At 53.0% G+C, this 19,991-nt stretch overlaps 1 pseudogene; it reads right to left on the bottom strand.

Annotated features, from left to right (window-relative positions):
* Nucleotides 1-19,991, bottom strand: part of LOC131092456 (zinc finger protein 850-like) — a 603,282-nt pseudogene that overhangs the window by 86,416 nt on the left and 496,875 nt on the right.

Raw genomic sequence — 19,991 nt, 5'->3', positions numbered from 1 at the left:
CCTTTCATCCTTGCCCTCACTGTCCTTGTGTCACACACTTACAGGGAGAGTTCTCTGATGATTTCTGGTTTGATTGCCTGGATTTGGTTTGGCTTTGTTGTAGCTTTGTTTCCTTGTTGTGCCTGAAGTATCCAGTCAGGAGAAGAGTGACTCTTGCCAAGGAATTTTGTGCTGTTGTCCCTTAATATTAAATCTGGCTTTTGCTGATCCCTTGTCAGGGATTTTTTCAGCGCTCTTAAGCCCCCGTTCATAACAGGGTGAAGGAGCCCTAGCCCAGGCTCTGGCCCTGGGGGACACGGGGACGCTGCCGGGGGGTCCCTGTCCCCCTGTGCCACCCCCAGGGCCCCAGCCCCCTGTCCCTGTGTCAGGCTCTGGGGTCGATCTCATGGAACATCCTCTAGGGGAGGCTGCGGGGCCGGGGGCGGGGGGGAACCCGGGGGGACAGGGGACCCTGCTGTGCACGAGCAGGGTTGGACTGCTCTGGGGGGCCAGGGCAGAGTGACCTCCCCAGTGACCTCACACAGCCCCTGTGATGTCACACTGCCTCCTATGATGTCACAGATCCAACTCTGGGATGTAACCCTGGAATGTCATACACCTGAATGTGATGTCACAAAACCACCCTGTGATGTCACTGTTCTGTGATGTCACAGCCTGCAGTATAATGGTACACAGCCAATTGGTGATGTCACAACCCACTCTCTGAAATCACAGAGCCACCCTCTATGATGGCAGGATCTACTCAATGGCCAAACACTCTACCCTATGATGTCACAGACAGCTCTGTGACATCACAACCCCTCTCAGTGGTGCCACAAAACCCTCTCTGTGATGTCACACTGAAACTCTATAATATCACAGCACAAACTTTGATCTCACAGCCTGCTCTATGATGTCATACAGCCATGCCATGAAGTTCACAACCTACCCTGTGTTGTCACAGAATCTCCTCTATGATGCCGTAGCTGCCCAATGACCTCACACAACAAATTGTGTGTGTCACAGACCAATCTGTGACCTCACACAGCCCACTCTGTGCTGTCACACAGCCCCTTGCCGACATCACAGCTGCTCTGTGCCTCTATGACACAGCCCCAGAGGTGCTGCTGTGACACAGCCCCCTCTGGGACATGCCACAGCCCCTGCCAGTGCTGAGCCCCTGTGAGCTCTGTCTGTGCCCTGCTGGTGTCCCTGAGGGGCCCTGTCAGTGCCCCAGCCCTGCTGGGCTGTGCACAGGAGCTGCTCCTGGCCAGAGCTGTCTCTCTGCAGTGCTGCCCTTGCCAGGAGCTGCCTCTGGGCCAGGAGCCCGGCCCAGCTCAGCAGCACAGACACAGCACAGGGACTTTAATCACCCTCTGGGGCTTTGGTGCTCTTTGCATCAGACTCAGTCCCTCAGAGAGGGCTCAAAGAACTTCTCAAGGACTCAATGTAAGATTGAAACACTGAAGTTTCTTGTGTTTCCAGTAGATCCCTGTGAGGCACAAGACTTTCAAAAGTGTCCCCAGGCTCAAGGTAGAGGAGAGAACTCGTGGCAGTGATGATGTATGGGGACAAGCAAGGGAAAGGTGTCTCTGGTGCCGAGCAAATCTATGCCTCTGTCCCTGCAGGCTGTTGGCATCCCCTGGCTGCCCCACCTGGCTGGGCCCTTCCTTTGCTGACAGCTCTGCCTCCTGCTGCCTCTGCCTGCCCACACAAAGCCTTGGGTTTCTTCAGGCTCCTTCTGGGGGACGTGGTGCACCACATCCCTTCCCTGGCAGGAAAATTTCTTTCTCCTGGTGTCCACTCTGCACCTCCCAGCTGGCCTTGGTGCCATTGTTTCCTTCTCATGATTATATCCTCATTGAAGAAAAGCTCCAGAATCTCTGAAACCACCCTTCAATCCCTCCCTGGCACCTCCTATTCTGTCCTCAGTCTCCACACCACTGACCCCAGAGCCCTCAGCCTCTCGCTGCTGGTTTTGTGATGAGGCCTCCAAACCCCATCTTCAGAGATTTTTGGAAAAAAAATAAAGTCTGTGAGAATTGAAAAATAGTGGTCAAAGGTATTTTCTCCCACATCTTGCCAAGACAGTAAAAGAGTCAATATCTTTAAACTGAATGAGGGTGGATTTACATTTGTTAGAAGGAGGAAATATTTTACAGTTATGAGAAAGGCACAAAAGTGCAAGTGTATTTCCAGAGAAGGGGATGCCCAATCCCAGGAATACTCCAAGATCAGGACTTTTGTGCAACCTGACCCAGTGAAACCTTCTCATCCCTAAGGACGGAATTCCTGTTCTCTGTGTTCTCTGATGTGCTGGGTGCCCTCATAACGCTTCTGGCCAGAATGTCTGCTGAGGGCAGCCAGGCTGCTGCAGGGGCAGTGGCCTCACAGCCATCACCATGGCATCCCTGTCCCCTGGGCCTGGCTCTGCCCTTTCCTCTGCCCCTGCCTTGGCTCTGCTGCCATGAAGAGTTTTGTCATTAATATCTTGTCCCCAAGGTGCTGGGGCCAATGGCTTCCCAGTCAGGCTCCTGGAGCAGAAGTGGCTTTTCAGAGCCCAGCCAGGAATGAGCCCTGAGGCAGCAGCTCTGCAGTGGTGGCCACCAGGCCGGGCTGCCAAGGGAGGCTTCTGGCCGTGGCCTGCAAGCAGCTGCTGCTGCCAACGTGCCTTTGGTACCTCAGGCTCTCCCTGGCACAGCTCCCAGCTGATAAGGAACAAATGGAACAGAAACAATGTTGATAACAGAAGAGATTAATAAAACTGTTAATAGGGAAAACTAAAACACAACTCACTGGGTCTTCCTGGCCACAGATTCCCCTTCCTGGAAAGGACACCCTTCTCCTCAGGGAGAGAGAGAGTCCCTTTCCTGCCCCTGGCAATGACCTGAGGTAGGAGTGAATGTAATGACAGGGCCATTGCCAGACCCTCATGTTTTTCAATGCCACATCATGTGACTGGGAGGGGCAGGAAAAGGGACTGGTGTCTTCCCCACATAGATCACAGGAAAAATGGATCACCAGGGCTCTGACCAGTGGGGGTCCTCCAATGATGTGTGAAGTTGGGGCAGTGCACAAAAATCCTCCTGCACTTGGGGCACTGGCAGGCCTTCCCTTACCGGTGCCTCCATTGGTGTCGGGTAAAGAATGAGCGGTCTGAGAAGCTCTTCCCACACTGGGGACACTCATAGGGCCTCTCCCCAGTGTGGATGTGCCGGTGGGTGACGAGGTTGGAGTTGTGCTTGAAGCCCTTCCCACAGTCAGGGCAGTGGAAGGCCCTCTCGCCAGTGTGAACGTGCTGGTGGCAGAGGAGATCAGAGCTGATGCGAAACCTCTTCTGACACTCAGGACACTTGTAGAGCCTCTCCCCAGTGTGGATGCGCCTGTGCCTGATGAGGTTCGACTTGCGCTTGAAGCCCAACCCGCACTCAGGGCAGCGGAACGGCCTCTCATTTGTGCACATCTGCTGGTGCTGGAGGAGACTGGAGCTTCTCTGAAACCTCTTCTGACAGTGAGGACACTCCTAGGGCCTCTCCCCAGTGTGGATGCTGTTGGTGCCTGATGAGGGCGGAGTTGTCACTGAAGCCCTTCCCACATTTCCCACACTCATAGGGCCATTCCCCAGTGTGGATCATCTGGTGCTTGATCAGGGTGCTGCTCTGCCTGAAGCTCTTCCCACACTCCAAGCACTTGTAGGGCTTCTCCCCATCATGAAGCTGCTCATGGGCCAGCAGCTCCGAGCACTGGAAGGAGCTCTCTCCACCTTCCTGGCACAGGGTGGTTCTTTCCTCCTCAGAGCACCCTGGGCTGGGTTTGCAGCCCCTCCTCCTGTGGAATCTCTGGGGATTTTCCTTCTCATTAGAATTCTGCACTGTGGAGTCATTCAAAATGGCCTTTTCCATGAGGTTCTGCCATGGAGATTTTTCCTCCATGGTCTCCATTCTCAGATCCTTCTCTGGGGAAGGAAGGAAGGACAAGGAGAGGATGGGATTTGCCTCCGTGCCACAGGGAAGGGGAAGGAGATCCCCCCGTGCATCCCAAGCAGGACAGCGTTGGCAACAGGGTTGTCCGGCAGCTGGGGGCCATGTTGGGCTGGGAGATGGAGCAGGAGAGAGGGGGAAAGGGCCACTGACTTCCTCCTCACCTGACTAGGTGTCCCGGGGCTGCTTCTTGTTCCTTGCGGCCTCCTCCTCCATCCAATCAAGATTTGGGAATGGGAAATCCTGTTCTGGGAAGAAAACAAACGGTGCGCACATTCTCTTTTGTTCCGGGGCCTGTGCTGGGCTGGGAGAAGGAGCAGCAGAGAGGGGGAAAGGGGCAATGGCTTCCTCCTCACCTGCCTGGGTATCCCAGGGCACCTTCCTCTTCCTTGCTGCCTCCTCCCCCATCCAATCAAGTTTTGGGAATAGGAAATCCTGGTTTGGGAAGAAGACAAGCGGTGAGTACATTGTCTTTTGTACTGGTTTGAAGGCAAACCTGGGGGAGTGTCTAAGCGCGAATTACAATTTAATAAGAAAATGAAGATCAAGGCAATGATACAGAAACACTGCCTTAAACTGACAGAGTCAGGATATAACCTGACACCCTGTTGGTCAGGGTGGTGGCAGCAGTCCCATTAAATGGTGACTGCAGTCGTGTAGGAGTGATGAACGTGATTCTGTCCAAGCAGTAATGCTGTAGAAGGGTCTGGTCTTCCTCTGAAGGTCCAGTGCTGGTTATGGAGTTCTTGTCCTCTGGCAATCCAGTAGGAAAGCTGCGCCTGGTGTAGCAAGGCTCAGCTTATATCCAGGTAGGAATGCTTGGTTCCTCCCCCTGGGCAGAGCATCCCACAATGAGATGATGGAATTTTATCAGTCCTGCAGTGACACTCAGTGGTCCATTAGCAGAAGATATCTCCCCTGGAGGGCATTATCAGAGGTGAGTCATGGAAGAGATAAAGAACCCTGCCCCACCTGTTTATAGCAGTTGGTGAAGATGGGGATTGAAAACATGCATTTGGTTCTATCTTGCATTGAAACCTGAAACAGTGGGGTAATCCCTGCTCAGGGGGTGAACACCACCCCCCTTACCCAAACTGGCTCGGGTGTAAAACCCCCACCCTGGGAAGGCCACACACACAGGGGACAATGTCACACTTGGCCTGCTCCAGGGGAGGTCTCTGTCCCTGTCACTCCCTTGCTTTCTCCCCTTTTCTCTTCTTTCAATCTCTCTCTCTTCCTTACATTTACTGTTCAATAAAATTCACCTTGGATTTGGTATTGTTAGCACTTTAACTGGGGCAGCAGAATCTCTCTAACAATTTTCTTAACTAGACTGTGACATTATTTTGGCACAGTGAGTTCAGGGCACTGTTGTCTGACCCCAAGTGCCTTTGACAACAGCATGGTTCCCTCCTCTGAGGAGGTTGTGCTTCTTTCTGGAGGAACTCTTGGAAACTTGGATGCAGCTTCCTCTGAGCAACTTATGGGAAAACTGATGAGGAAAATGGCTGTGATAGGTGGCCAGTGTAAAGAAAATATTTTTTTGTCCTTGCTTGAAATGTTTGTTAAAATCACTGGAGGAAAGGGAGGAAAAAAATACCTGAGAGACTGACAAGGTTCATTCACCCCATGTTGAGGAACACAAGGCTGCTAAAAGTCCCACAAGAAGCCCAGCTCAAGTAGCTCAGTTCCCAAATAACTCCTGAATTCCCAGGCTTGGGTTGTCAAATGTGAGAATCATTTTTCTCTTCATCCCTGTCACTTTTGTGACAGCTACAGAGAGCTTTCCCTTCCTTTTAAAAATCTGTATTAGGCTGAATTTCTACTTTTCTTTTACCAGAAACTGCCAGCAGCTGAGCTGGAGCTGTGCAGAAACTGATGAAACTTGGAATTGCCACAAAATTACTTCTATGGTTCATTTATTATTATTTGGGATTTGTTTGCATTTCCATCACATGTGACTTGTGGAAAATTCAAATATTCATCCAAATTATTTATGCAGAATTAAGTTTGATTTCTGCCAAGTTTACTTTTTTCCAGTGCCCAGGAGATGCTTTAGGGGTGTCTGTGCCTCTGGCCCTGGGGGATGCTTGGGAGGGGCTTGGGGGGATTGTCCCTGTCCCTGTCACCCCAGGCCATTCCCCAGGGGCTGTTCCTGTCACACCTGGCTATTTCCCAGGGGGTCTCCATCATTCTCACCTCTCACAGCTCTTGTGTCCCATCCCAGCAAGCACAGCCCTCAGCCTGGGGGCTCAGAGCCCTCAGTCCCTCCTGGGCTGGCAGAGCAGCCCCAGAGATGAAGGGCATCTCTGCGGCCATGTGCCCATTTCCTGCTGCCCAGGGCCTGAGTGCCACTGTCCTGCCCTGATGCTGCCTGGCAGGGGCTGGGCTGGGCTGGCCAGGGAAAGGCTTTTCCTCAGACCCGGCTCTCTCTCTCTCCTTGCCTTGCCCAGGTGCTGCTGGCATTGCTGAGGGGCTCTCTGCAATGGCAGTTCCAGCTGCAGGGCCAGGCCCAGCCCTTGGGCTCCTGCTGGTCAGGCTGAGCACAGCAATGGGGTGTCCCAGCTCCCTGTGTCCGGGCAGCTCTGGGCAGGGCAGTCTGGGAGGCTGGCAATGAGCCCACTCTCCTGACTCTGGGAAAGGCAGAAGCCACTTTGTGTGCCAGGGATCCCTCTGCTCTCAACAGTGTCTCCTGGCTGTCCAGGGTAACACGGGAGTGGATTTCAGAAAGGTGCAAGTCCAGGGCAGCTGGAACAGGAGAGAGGGACAGAGCAGCTCTCCTCAGTCTTCACTAAGCCTCAGACAATCCTCCTGCCTCCCTGGAGAATCTGTTCTCCCAAGGTGCAGCAGAATCCCTTGTTCTGCCTTCTGTTATCCCCATCCCTTCACCCAGGCAGCTCCTCTGATTTAGCTGAACATTCTTTATCCAAGTCCCAACACCAGGACTGGCCCCTGCCCTCACTGTTCCCCTACACTGACTGGGGGTCAGGGCTGACTCCCACGTGTCCTAGAGGTCAAGGTCCAGCTCCTCACACAACATTGGCCAGCAGCAATCAGAGCTCCAGCAACAGACCTGAAAGAAGATCTGCGAGACATGGACAGGAGGAGGTGTATAGTGGCAGAAAAAGGTATGTGAGAAAGGGCTTTGACTTTTCTGCGAGAAATCTCCCCTCAATTGTCACTGTGATTCCTCCTTCTGTAGGTTGAAATGTGCAAACACAGCAAATGTCCAACAGCAGCTCCATCAGGCACTTCCTCCTGCTGGCAGTGGCAGACACGTGGCAGCTGCAGCTCCTGCACTTCTGCCTCTTGCTGGGCATCTCCCTGGCTGCCCTCCTGGGCAACGGCCTCATCATCAGCACCGTAGCCTGCGGCCACCACCTGCACACGCCCATGTTCTTCTTCCTGCTCAACCTGGCCCTCAGCAACCTGGGCTCCATCTGCACCACTGTCCCCAAAGCCATGCACAATTCCCTCTGGGACACCAGCACCATCTCCTACTCAGGATGTGCTGCTCAGGTTTTCTTCTTTCTTTTCTTTATGTCAGCAGAGTATTTCCTCCTGATCCTCATGTGCTATGACCGCTACGTGTCCATCTGCAAACCCCTGCACTACGGGACCCTCCTGGGCAGCAAAGCTTGTGTCCACATGGCAGCGGCTGCCTGGGCCAGTGCCTTTCTCAATGCTCTGCTGCACACAGCCAATACATTTTCCCTGCCCCTGTGCAAGGGCAATACCCTGGGCCAGTTCTTCTGTGAAATCTCCCAGATCCTCAAGCTCTCCTGCTACAAATCCTACCTCAGGGAACATGAGCTTCTTGCTGTTAGTGCCTGTTTAGCATTTGGTTGTTTTGTGTTCATGGTTTTCTCCTATGTGCAGATCTTCAGGACTGTGCTGAGGATCCCCTCTGAGCAGGGACGGCACAAAGCCTTTTCCACCTGCCTCCCTCACCTAGCCATGGTCTCTCTGTTTGTCAGCACTGGCTTTTTTGCCCACCTGAAGCCGCCCTCCATTTCCTCCCCATCCCTGGATCTGGCCCTGTCAGTTCTGTACTCGATGGTTCCTCCAGCCCTGAACCCCCTCATCTACAGCCTGAGGAACCAGGAGCTCAAGGCCGCAGTGCCGACACTGATGAATGGACCATTTAGAAAACATTAAACTAGTTGCCAGTTTCTGCATATCTCTTGAAATAAAAATAATCTTTGATACTTCTTCTTGAATTAGATTTTGTTTTTACTCTGTTTTCATGTTTTAATATTCTCCCTAAACCAAGGCCATTTCTTCTGCCATTTCTTATTTTGTTTATCTCCAATTTCACTGCAGCCCCATAATGTGTCAATGAGGAGCTGGTCTCTTAGCGGCTTTAAAGGAACTAAAGGATGTCCCAGCATTGTTTTCACCAGAGATCCCCTTTTGTTGCCTTCTCTGGAGCTGCAGCAGCAATGTCTGTGAGCAGAGCTGGGGGCAGATCAGTGTTGGCCCAGCAGCTGTGCCCAGCAGCAGCAGCACTTGGTGTTGCCAGTGCTGCTGCCATGGCCCTGCCCCGCTGCCCTGGTGGCCCTGGTGTTGCTGCAGGGCCTGAGTGCTCTCGGGGCCGGGCACAGCCCTGGGGGTGGCAGTGCCGGGGCTGCAGCAGGGACAGGCCATGGGCACTGCTGGGGCAGCACTGACGCCTCAGGCCAGGGCCTGGGGGCTCCAGGCACCTCTTCCAGGCTCTCTCAAGAACACGTCCAGGCCAATGCTCAGCACAGAAAAGCCCCGTGAGCAGCCCCAGTCTGGTCGTGGGCAGGCTGGGGGCAAACAGCATGGCTGGGGCTCTGCAAGGGCCCTGGGGCAGACAGGAAGGAGCAGCAGAGCAGGGGCTGATCCATCCCCAGTGCGCTGCACAGCCCAGGGCAGCGTCTCAGAGTGTCCTCATGGAGCTGCCAACAACATCCCCCCTCTGCAGCCCTGGCCTCTCCCCCAGCTCACACAGGTGCCCCATCCTTGCAGGCACAGACACGGCAGCACTGGCTCAGCAGCCCCTGTTTGCATTGCACACAGCAGGCGGGAGCACCCCCATGCTGTTGGTGTGGGGACATGAACCTGAGGGAGCACAAATGCCATTAGCCCTGTGGCCAGCAAGGGCTGGGGGACACCAGGGAAACCACTCAGCTTTGTCCTGGCCTCTGCAGTCAGCCAGAAAGTTTGTTCCCATCAGCTGGGAGTTTCTGTTCCACTGCAGACGCTGTTGCAACTGCACCAAGGGTGATTTCAGAAAGTCACAGAATCAGCAAGGCTGGAAAACACCTTGGAGATCATCAAGTCCAACCTGTGCCCTGATATTGCCTTATCTCCCTGAGCCTCCTCTTCTCCAGGATAAACAACCCCAGCTGCCTCAGCTGCTCCTCACAGGACTTGTGTTCCAGACCCCTCATCAGCCTTGCTGCCCTTCTCTGGACATGCTCCAGCTCCTTCATGGCCTGCCCAAATTGAGGGCCCAGAACTGGACACAGCACTCGAGGTGTGGCCTCACCAGTGCACAGTGCAGGGGAAGAATCACTGCCCTGCTCCTGCTGGCCACACCATTCCTGATCCAGGCCAGGAGCCATTGGCCTTCTTGCCCACCTGGGCACACTGCTGGCTCATGTCCAGCCTGCTGTCCATCAGTCCCTGCAGGTCCCTTTCTGCCTGGCCGCTGTCCAGCCACTCTGTCCCCAGCCTGTAGAGCTGCAGGGGTTGTTGTGGCCAAAGTGCAGGACCCGGCACTTGGTCTTGTCCAACCTCACCTTGTTGGATTTGGGCCCTGGATCCAGCCTGTCCAGGTCCCTCTGCAGAGCCCTCCTGCCCTCCAGCAGATCCGCACTCACACCCAGCTTGGTGTCATCTGCAAATTTCTTGATGCTGGACTCAGTCCCCTCATGCAGATCATGAGTGCAGATATTGAAATACACGCTGGCTGGCTCTGATCCCTCGGCCATCCCGTGGGTGCCCTGTGATGGCACTCAGGGTGATCTGTTCCATAACCTTGCCGGGCACCCAGGTCAGGCTGACAGGCCTGCAGTTGCCCAGCTCCTCCTTCCAGCCCTTCTTGGGGATGGGCTCACACTGGCACCTCCAGTCCTCAGGGACCTCCCTGCTGAGGCAGCACTGATGGTAAATGATGGAAAGCAGCTTGGGGAGCTCATCCACCATCTCCCTCATCCCCCTGGGATGGATCCCATCTGCTCCCAGAGACACCTGTGAGCATCAGAGTGGCTCAGCAGGTCCCCAGCTGCTTCCTCCTGGATTCCAGGGGGGTTGTCCTGCTCCCTGTGCCCTTCCAGCAGCTCAGAGAGCACTGTCTTGAGCACAACTTCGCTTTTTGTTGAAAATTGAGGCTAAGAAGTGGTTCAAATACGACAGCCTTTCCCTCTTCTTTAGTTACTCTATTCCCCACTGCATCCAACACTGAATAGAAGTTCTCCTTACACTTCCTTTCACTATTAATTTATTTATGCAAATATTTTTTATCATTTTTCACCAAAGTGTTCAGGTTAACCTCTAATTGACATTTCACATCTCCGCTTTTCTTTCTGCTTGGCCTAACAACATTCTAAAACACACCCTGAGTTGCTAGATCTTCTTTCCAAAGGTGATGAACCCTCTTTTTTTCTGGTGAGTCCCCACAAAAGTTCCATGCCCAGCCAGGATAGTAATTTTCCTAGCTTGTTCATCTTTTGGCACAGAGGGACAGGCTGCTCCTTCCCCTTAATAATTAGTTTCTTTAAGTGTGTCCATCTTTCCTAGACACCTTTGTTTTTAAACGCTGTTTTCTCTTTAAAAATCAGGACCTGACTGAGTACTCTCTAAATCTGCATCCCAAATATACCAAGGTCTTCCCTCTCTAATTCCAATGTAGACATTTTGTTGATGCCACTCCTTCTTTCACAGGATATTGAAAACTCAATTATTTCATGGCCACTGTGCCCCAGGCCTCCTCCAACCACCACATCTCCCACCAGCCCTTCTCTGTTTGTGACCAGCCAGAGACAGAGCTTTTCTTGGGAGTGGGACTGTTACCAAAAATTTGGCAAAATAATAAAACTCCATAACCTCAGTGTAGCATTAAGAAGCAGCATTCTTTATTTGGCTGTATGCACGGGGGGAGAGCTCCTCCCAAAGCTGTGCATGCTGAGCGCAGGAAAGTTTCTGTTCATATTCTGTATTTTGCACACATATTCATTGATTGTCCTGGACTAAACACACATATGATAATCATTTCCCCAAAATCATTAACATATTTCCCCTCCCCTTTACCCATGCATTCTCCTGTCCTGGGGGGGTCTCTCTGGTGGCCCCTGGTGCTCGTGGACCCCAATGTTCCAGTGGGCCTGGCTGAGCTGGCAGGAAACTGAGGCTGGTGAATTTCAGTTCCCCTTCTCACACAATGGGCATTGTGTGGTTTCCACAGGCCTCGGGGTTTTGGAGAACCAGCACTGTGTGTGCTCACCTGGTGTAGACAATTTATCATCTGGGAACATGAGGTCACAGGGTGGGTTATGTGAGGTCATCAAGCAGCTACAACATCATAGACTGTCTCTGTGACATCAGAGAGCTGGCTGTGACATCACAGGGCAGAGGACTGACATCACAGAGCAGACTATGACATCACAGAGTTGGCTGTGACATCAGAGACCAGCTGTGTGACAATAGATAATGAGTTGTAACATCACAGAGCAGGCTGTGATATCATGGAGGGTTGGCTTTTTGACATCACAGGAGGTCTATGTGACTTCACAGAGTGGGTTGCAGCATCAAAGACCAACATAGCGATATCAGAGAATAAGCTATGACATCACAGAGCAGGCTGTGATGCCACAGGAGGGCTGTGTGAGGTCACTGGGTTGGTCACTCTGCCCCAGCTCCCACCTCACAGTTTCCCCCCAGAAGTCCAGAGCTGTTTATGCCCAGCAGGGTTCCTGTCCCCTGGTATCCCCCTGGTCCACCTGGAGCTGCAGCGTTCCACAAGGATGTTCCACATCAAGATCAACCCCAAAACCTGACACAGGGACAGGGGGCAGGGCTGTGTGACCAGCACATCAAGGACGTGGATTATCCAGGTCACTGGGGCCTGGGTTGGGTTCTCCAGGGCAGGAAAGATGTCTGGCAGCTGGAGCAGGGCCTGGGAAGGGACTCCAAGGTGGGGCTGGAGCCCTTGGGCTGTGAGCAGAGGCTGAGGGAGCTGGGCCTGTCCAGCCTGGAGCAGAGAAGGCTGAGGGGCTCCTCATGCCAGCCTGGCAGTGCCAGCGAGGAGGGGATGGAGAACACAGAGCCAGGCTCTTCACAGGGGGCTGGGGGGAGACAAAAGCCAATGGGTGGAAGGGGAAAGAGGGGAGATCAGCTAGGACAGGAAGAGTTTAAATGAGTCAGGCAGGTTTCAGCATTTCCTCAACAACAAAAACAGCCTGACCCCATTCTCCATCCACCACTGACAGCCTAACAAATTGGGAATTCTTCAGGCTTTTTTCCCCCCAGTCCAGGATGGGCATCTTGATACAAGAACTTCACTGTGTTTATCTATCACAGAACCATATTTTTCTAAAATTAATTTTAGCATGGGAATCACTTGTTGATGGTGGACATGTCAGATGCTGCTGGGACGTTGGACATAGCTCAGGGAAGGGCGTGATTGGTATTGAATTGTATCCTGTTCAACGATGGCCTGTTGGGCATGAAGAGAAACTTCCTGTGCCTCTGAGTCCCACCAGTTCCTGACCCCCAAAGGACAAAAGCCCGGTGAGTTCTGGTTCCCACTCCAGTGGTGGCACCTGCACCTCCCTCCATCCCCAGAGCAGAGATCCCTTGTCCCAGAAAGTCCCTGGCAATGCAGGGATGAAGGAAACAGGACAGGCTGTGGGGATCAGGGGCAAGGCACAGCCAGGGATTTGGGGTGGTTGTGAGCCCAGGGCAGGACATGGCCCTCAGCCTTGGTGAACCTCATCCCATTGTCCTGGGCCCATGGCTCCAGCCTGGGCAGATCCCTCTAAAGAGCTTCCTGCTCCCCAGCACAGCCACACTCCCACCCAGCTTGGGCTCACCTGGGAACTGACTGAGGGTGCCCTCGATGGCCTCATCCAGATCAGCAATAAAGAGATTTCACTGACCTGGCCCCAATCCTGAGCCCTGGGGACAGCCCTGGTTGTGACTCCATTCCTCAGCTGCTCTCAGTGCCAGGGGTTGGATGGGGGAAATGGTGGGGTGGGGGTAGGGACAAAGTGTGATTGATTGTCATGCATGAAGGGTCTTGATTTTCATATTTGTTCAGACTGCATGAGGAGGTGCTGGGGATCAATATCAACTGGGGATTGCTGCTAGCAATCTATAAACAAGGAAACTAAAGAGGACAAAACAATTCTCTCTGCATTGTTTTCAATATAGTAGATTCACTTTGAATACACTTCTAAAATCTGTCCAATTAACCACAGAAGAACTGAAGATTTGAATTATTCCCATGAGCTTGTCTTGTTTGGGTATTTTGAACAAATGGTAATCAGGTTTTCTCACTGAATTTCTCAACTGAAGATCTTAAGAAAGAAGAGACATCCTGGAAAAGTAAAATTCATCACCAACCTCCAAGGTGCTGAGGATCCATCTTGATCAGAGCAGGAATGAACAGAAATGGGCACAGTTTTGTGGCTGCCCCAGCCCTGGGATGGGCCCTGGGCCTGCAGGAGGAGCAGCTCTTGAGGGCCCCAAGGCCGCGGCTCTTGTGCTGCCCTGGGCAGATGGGATGGCAGCAGGGGCTGCAGAGCTCTTAGCATCTACTGCAGAGGAGAGCCGGGCAGCCAGGGAGCCTCCTTTCCCTTGGACAGGCACCTTCTTCCATGGCTGGGGCTGAGTCCTGTGGCAGCTGCAGCTGCTGCTGTGCCCTTGCCAGGGGCTGAGGTCGTGGGGCAGTGCCCAGAGCAGCCTGGCCTGAGCAGAGCTGTGGGGCCAGAGCCGGCTGGGCTGGGGAGAGGCCCTTGGTGCTGCCCAGAGCTCAGGGCAGCTGGCAGAGCTTACAGGGAGCTGGGCTTGGCTCCGAGAGCCTGGCTCAGAAACCATCAGTGTCCATCTCAGCCTGGCTGAGCCTGCAGGGGCCAAGAAGAGCAGCCCAGGGTCTGCAAGTTCTCCGGGTGGGAGCTGAGCTTGTGAGCCCTTGAGCCCTGCCAAGTGCTGGGGCTGCACCTCCAGCTCCAGAGGAGATGGGACAGATGGGAGCAGACACAAATCATTCCTGCTGGATCCCTTCTTGTGTCTTCTTGTACACGTGACCAGGATCCATATGTTTAGGAGGTGATTTGTGTCAGATAACACTGGTAGAGTGAGAAGAATAATATTGCCTGACTGAAAATAATATTTCATGCTTAATACATGATGAAATAAAAAAGGCACATATGATCAGAAAAGCATCTGAGTTTTTCAGAGGAGGACACACTCATTCATGTTCCATTGGTCAAACCTGTTCAAAAACTTTCCTCAGGGCTTCCTTGAGATGAGAGGTGACCAGAAGAGGCCAAGTCCAGCAAGAGCTCTCCGTCCTGGCAGCTTTTGTCGAGGAGAACCCTTGCAGATAGGGAATTTTTTAGGGGGAGTATCAGTTTTGTCCATGGACACCTGGAAAGAGAGATTGATCTTTTCCATAGGAAGGAAAGCACAGAGCCCCAGTTCTCCAGGGGCTGATGAGAGGCAGCCCCCAGAATTCCAAGATCAGCTGGACCTGTCAGGTGGCCCCTGGGAGGCCAAACTAGCCAGACTTGTTCCATGTCCCCTTGGTTCCAAGAGGCCCTGCAGTGTCACAATGTTCTCCTTGCTTCTGCAGTGTCACAATGGCCCCATGCTTCCATGAAGCCCTGCAGGGTCTCAGTGGCCCTTTGGTTCTGTGGGGCCCCACAGTATCACAATGGTCTCCATGATTCCATGGGGCCTTGCAATTCCACAATGCTCTCCATGGGTCCGTGCAGAATCACAACGGCCCTTTGGTTCCACGAGGCCCTGAAATGCAGCAATGGCCTCTTGGTTCCACAAAGCCCTGCTGCTTCACACTGGCCCCTTGGGACCATGCAGCCCAACAGAGCCACAGTGATGGCCTTGGTGCCACGGGGTCTCACAGTGTCACAATGGTCTCTGGTATTGATGATACCCACAATGTCACAATGATCCCTTGGTTCCACAGGGTCCCCAAACTCTCACCATGATCTCAACAAGAAGGAAACCATGGCACCCCAGCGTTTCCGGGGTGATGAACGGCAGTTACCAGAGACAAAGGCCTCTGGATAGACTCACCTACCTGTCCTGGGATCTTTGTCTGGAAGAAACCCTTGGATATTCAGAATTTTGAATGTTGAATCCCAATTTAAGTCATTTCTGCCCAGAAGACAAGGCCAGTTCTTTTCCAGAGAAAGGAAAGCACAGAGCCCCTGTGTTTGGAAGACAGGTGAGAGCTGGCCCTCAGGAGGCCAAGCCCAGCCAGACCTGTCTGTAAGGGCAGCTTTTGTATAGGAGCAACCATTGGATATAGGACTTTTGGAGATGGAATCCCAATTTCAGCCATGGGCACCTTGAGAAGGATGTTTCTTTTCCATAGGAAGGAAAGCACTGAGCCCCAGTGTTTGAAGGCAGGTGAGGCCCACCTCTCAGGAAGCCAAAAGCAGCCAGAATTGTTGGTAATGGCAGCTTTTGTCTGGGAGCAATCCCTGGATATTGGGAAGGTTGAAGGGGGAATCCCATTTTGGCCATGGCTGCCGAATGAGAAGAGCAGTTGTTTTCCATTTGAAGGAAAGCCCAGAGCTCCAGGGTTTCAGGGGTACCCTTGAGAAGACCCTTGACATGCCAAGGGCAGTTGGACCAGTCAGGCCAAGCCAACCAGACCTGTTCCCTGTTCCCTTGTTTCCATGGGGTACTGCAGTCTCACAGTGATGGTGTCACATAGGATCATTTGTTTCGTCAGGCCCAGATGTGTCACACTGGCCTCTTGTTTCCATGGGGCTCCAGAGTGTCACAATGGTCCCTTGCTTCCATGAGGCCTTGCAGTGTCACAGGGGTCTCCTTGGTGATGCAATGTCACAATAGACCCTTGGTTCCATGGGAACTCACAGTGTCAGAAGGGTCTCCTTGGTTCCACGAGGCCCTGCAGAGCTCCTTGATTCAACAAGGCCTCCAAGTGCTATCATGGCGTCCACGATTCCATGAGGCCCCGCAATGTCCCAATGAACCCATGGGGTCCTGCACTGTTCCATGAATCTTTAGTTCCATGGGGCCCTGGAGTGTCACAATGGACTCCTTGGTTCCATGGTGCCCCACAGTGTGACAACTGCCCCTTGGCCTGTCAAGACTCCACAGTGTCACAATAGTTACTTGCTTCCATGAGGCCTTGTAGTGTCACAATGGGCCCTAGGTGCAGTGAGGCCTTGTAGTGTCACTGTGATCTCCATGATCCCATAAGGCCTTGCAGCGTCACAACAGACCATTAGTTTCACTGATCCCCACAGTGTCACTGTGGTCCTCTTGGCTCCACAAGGCCCTGAAGTGCCACGATGGCCCTTTGGTTCGACAAGGCCTCCAAGAGTAAAGATGGCCTCCAGGTTCTATGAGGCCCTGCTGTGTCACAATGGACCTTTGGTTCCATGATGCCCAAGAGTGTCACAATGGTATCCTTGGTCCCATGGTGTCAGAATTGACCCTTCATCCCATGGACACCCACAGTGTTCACTGCAGTGCCCTTGATTCCACCAGGCCCTGCCATGCTGTAATGGCCCCTTGGTTCCAGTGGGTCCCAAAGTGTCAGAACAGTCTCCATTGATCCATGAGGCCCCAGAATGTCACTGTGCTCCGCTTGGTTCCACAGGGCCCCACAGTGGAACAATGGACTCTTGGTTCCATGAGGTTCCTCAGTCCCAATGTTCTCCTTGGATCCGCAGTGTCACAGTGGCCTCTTGGCTCCATGTGGCCACGCTGTGACACAATAGCTCATGGTTCCATGAGGCCAAACAGTTTAACATGGGACCCTTGATTCCATCAGGCCTTGCTGTGTCACAATGGACTTCTGGTTCCATGAGCTCTCACACTGCCAGCAGCAGTCTCCTTGGTTCTGCAGTGTCACCATGGTCCCTTTGTTCCATGAGGTTCCGCAGCAGAACACGGTCACCTTGGTTCCGTGAAGCTCTGCAGTGTCACAATGGACCTATGGTTCCACCAGGCCTTGCTGTGTCACAATGGCCCCTTGGTTCCAAGAGGTTTCTCAGGGTCACAATGGTCTCCTTGTATCTGCAGTATCACAATGGACCATTGCTTCAATGTGGCCCCAATGTGCCAAAATGGATTTTGGTTCCATGGGGTTCGGCTGTGTCACCATGGACCCTTAGTTCCATGAATTTGGACAGTGTCACAGCTGACTCCTTGGTTCTGTGAGGAACCACTGTCACCAAATCTCTGAAATGTCAGAATAAGGCTCCTGAACACTCATTTGCTATTTCAGAGGGTATCATTTACTCAGGCCAGAGGTCCAACATGGGATAACTCACAACCTGACATGAACATGTAAATTTACCAGTGTGTTGCTTATACACAGTCCTAAATGTGAATTACAATTTACTCATTTCCATAAAACCCACCCCGAATTCCCTGATTCACTCCTGTTTTCGCTATTCCTGCACCCTTGAGCCACATTTCTTCTTCTTCTCTTCCAACCATCCTTGCTGCAAGAGCAGCCCCTGCATGCCTTGTTCCTGTGCTGAAAGTTCACAGGCAGGGTAAAAATGGAATGAACCCTTTTGGTATCAGCCCCAGGCTTTGTGTGGGCAGGCAGAGGCAGGCAGGAGGCAGAGCTGTCAGCAAAGGAAGGGGCCAGCCAGGTGGGGCAGCCAGGGGATGCCGACAGCCTGCAGGGACAGAGGCACAGGGCAGGGACACCGTGGGACAGCCTGGGCTGCACAGGGCACAGGGATGGGCAGCAGCTGCAAGACAGCCCTGCCAGAGCCAACTTGGGCAGCACTTTGGCCATGGCTGCTGGGCCTGGGCCTGAGGCAGGAGCAGGAGACAAGTGACCCTCGCAGGCCTGGGGCCTCATTGCCTCCTTGTCCCTGCTCAGCAGCCTGGCAGGGGCCGCCCCATGCTCCTGCCCTTGCCATTGCACATCCCCACATGCCAGTGCCCATCCCGGGAAGAGCCCTGAGCAAGGAGGGAGGGACAGGATCTGCCTGGCCAGGGGCTGGGGCTCAGGCCTTGGCCCTTTGCATTCCTCAAACACATCCAGCTTTGCTCAGCACCAGAGACACCATGGCCTTGTTTGTCCCCAGCTGTCATCACTGCCTCCAGTGTTCTGCTCTAACTGGAACCTGGGGAAACTTTCTCAATTGTGTCCCTCAGTAGGAATCCTTAAAACTACAAGAAGTTCAGTTTCAATTTAATTGTGAGTTCTTGAGAAGTTTTTTGGAGACACTCTCAGGCACTGAGTCTAAAGTAAACATCATCAAAGCTGTGTGAGAGTCATTAAAATTTTCCTAGTCCAGTTATGGAGAAAGATTTCAAAGAACGTTTAAGAAATACACATTCCAATTTTAAAGGATGTATTTTATTTTATTTATTTTATTTTATTTTATTTTATTTTATTTTATTTTATTTTATTTTATTTTATTTTATTTTATTTTATTTTATTTTATTTTATTTTATTTTATTTTATTTCTCTTTAGACCAGAGGTGATCGATGCATCCTGTGATTGATATTGATCCAGGGTCTCTCCTCAGCAGCTCTGGCCTGCTCACAGAAGCTGTGCCTTGAGCTCTGACCCAGTGTGGACAACCTTGCTCCACATTTCCCAGCCCCATCCTGTCTGTCCTCACTCCCTTGGGACCTGCTGTACTTGCAGAGCTGGCTGCACCCAGCCTAAGAGGGGTTTTCCCTTTTTTTAGTTTTTGAAGCAATCTGAAACTGCTGAGTTTCCCCAGTGCAAACAGACACACTGCTCAGGTGTGTGCCAGCCTCAGGTGCCACCAAAGGCACTGCAGAGCTGCCCTGGGCCAGCTGTGAGGGTGGATCATCAGCCCAAGCTGCACTGGGCCCCTGCAAGGGGCTGTGGCCATGGGCACTGCACTGACCCCACTGCTGGGTTTGGCTGCCACAGCCACCGTGAGAAATGAAACTGTCCTTGGAAACACTGTGGAGGACTGGAACATACTGGGGAACACTGGGAAGGCTGTGGGAGACACTGGGACATACTGGGAGTGACACTGGGGAAGACTGGGACAAACTGGGGACACTAGGGTTATTGCAGAGAAGATTGGGGACACTGGGGTACCTGTGGATGACATTGGTAGAAACTGGGAACGGCTGGGAATTAACTCAGGTGTATTGGGATGGACTGGGCTGTACTGGGAGGTATTGGATGGGCACTGGGGTTCTACTGGATTCTACTTGGGATGAACTGGGCTTTGCTAAGGTTATACTGGTCTGTACTGGGAATGAATTGGGCTGTAGTGGGACGGACTGGAGGAGTGTGAATAGGCTGTTCTCGCCTACACCAGATCCCATTTGCCGAGGCTCTCACCGATCACTGCCCGCACCTAATCAGCACCAGGGATCTGGGTCTGAGGGCAGTGCCTAGATTGGCGCCATTTTTTTTGGCCTACATCTCCCATCATGCCCCGTGGCCCCATATAGCATAATTGGAGCCGGGACTACAACGCCCGTCATGCCCCGCGCTCCACAGAACCCGCGGCATCGCCACCATCTGTCCCATAAGTGTCCACCAGACCCTCCAGGATCCGTCTGTGCTCCCTCAGTGCCCATTCTGGACCCCCCAAAGTTTCCCCGGACCCCCTGAGTGCTCCCCACCCCACAGATGCCCGGTACAGCCGCTTCTGGGAATTCATCTCCTCTCATCCCCCGCAGCCCCAGAGGCCCTCAGAACACAGTCCTGCAGGTAAAAGTCCTGCTGTGCCGTGCGCGCTAAGGGGCCCGTTAGAGTTTCCCGAGCTTCCCTGAAGGGTCTCCCAAACCGTTTAAGTTTCCCCGAGGACCTCCAGTCGCGGCTC

The sequence above is a fragment of the Melospiza georgiana genome, chromosome 22 (assembly GCF_028018845.1).
Source record: "Melospiza georgiana isolate bMelGeo1 chromosome 22, bMelGeo1.pri, whole genome shotgun sequence".
Classification (NCBI taxonomy): Eukaryota; Metazoa; Chordata; class Aves; order Passeriformes; family Passerellidae; genus Melospiza; species Melospiza georgiana.
The sequence above is the reverse complement of the archived record's forward strand: the minus strand, read 5'-3'. Positions and strand labels throughout refer to the sequence as shown.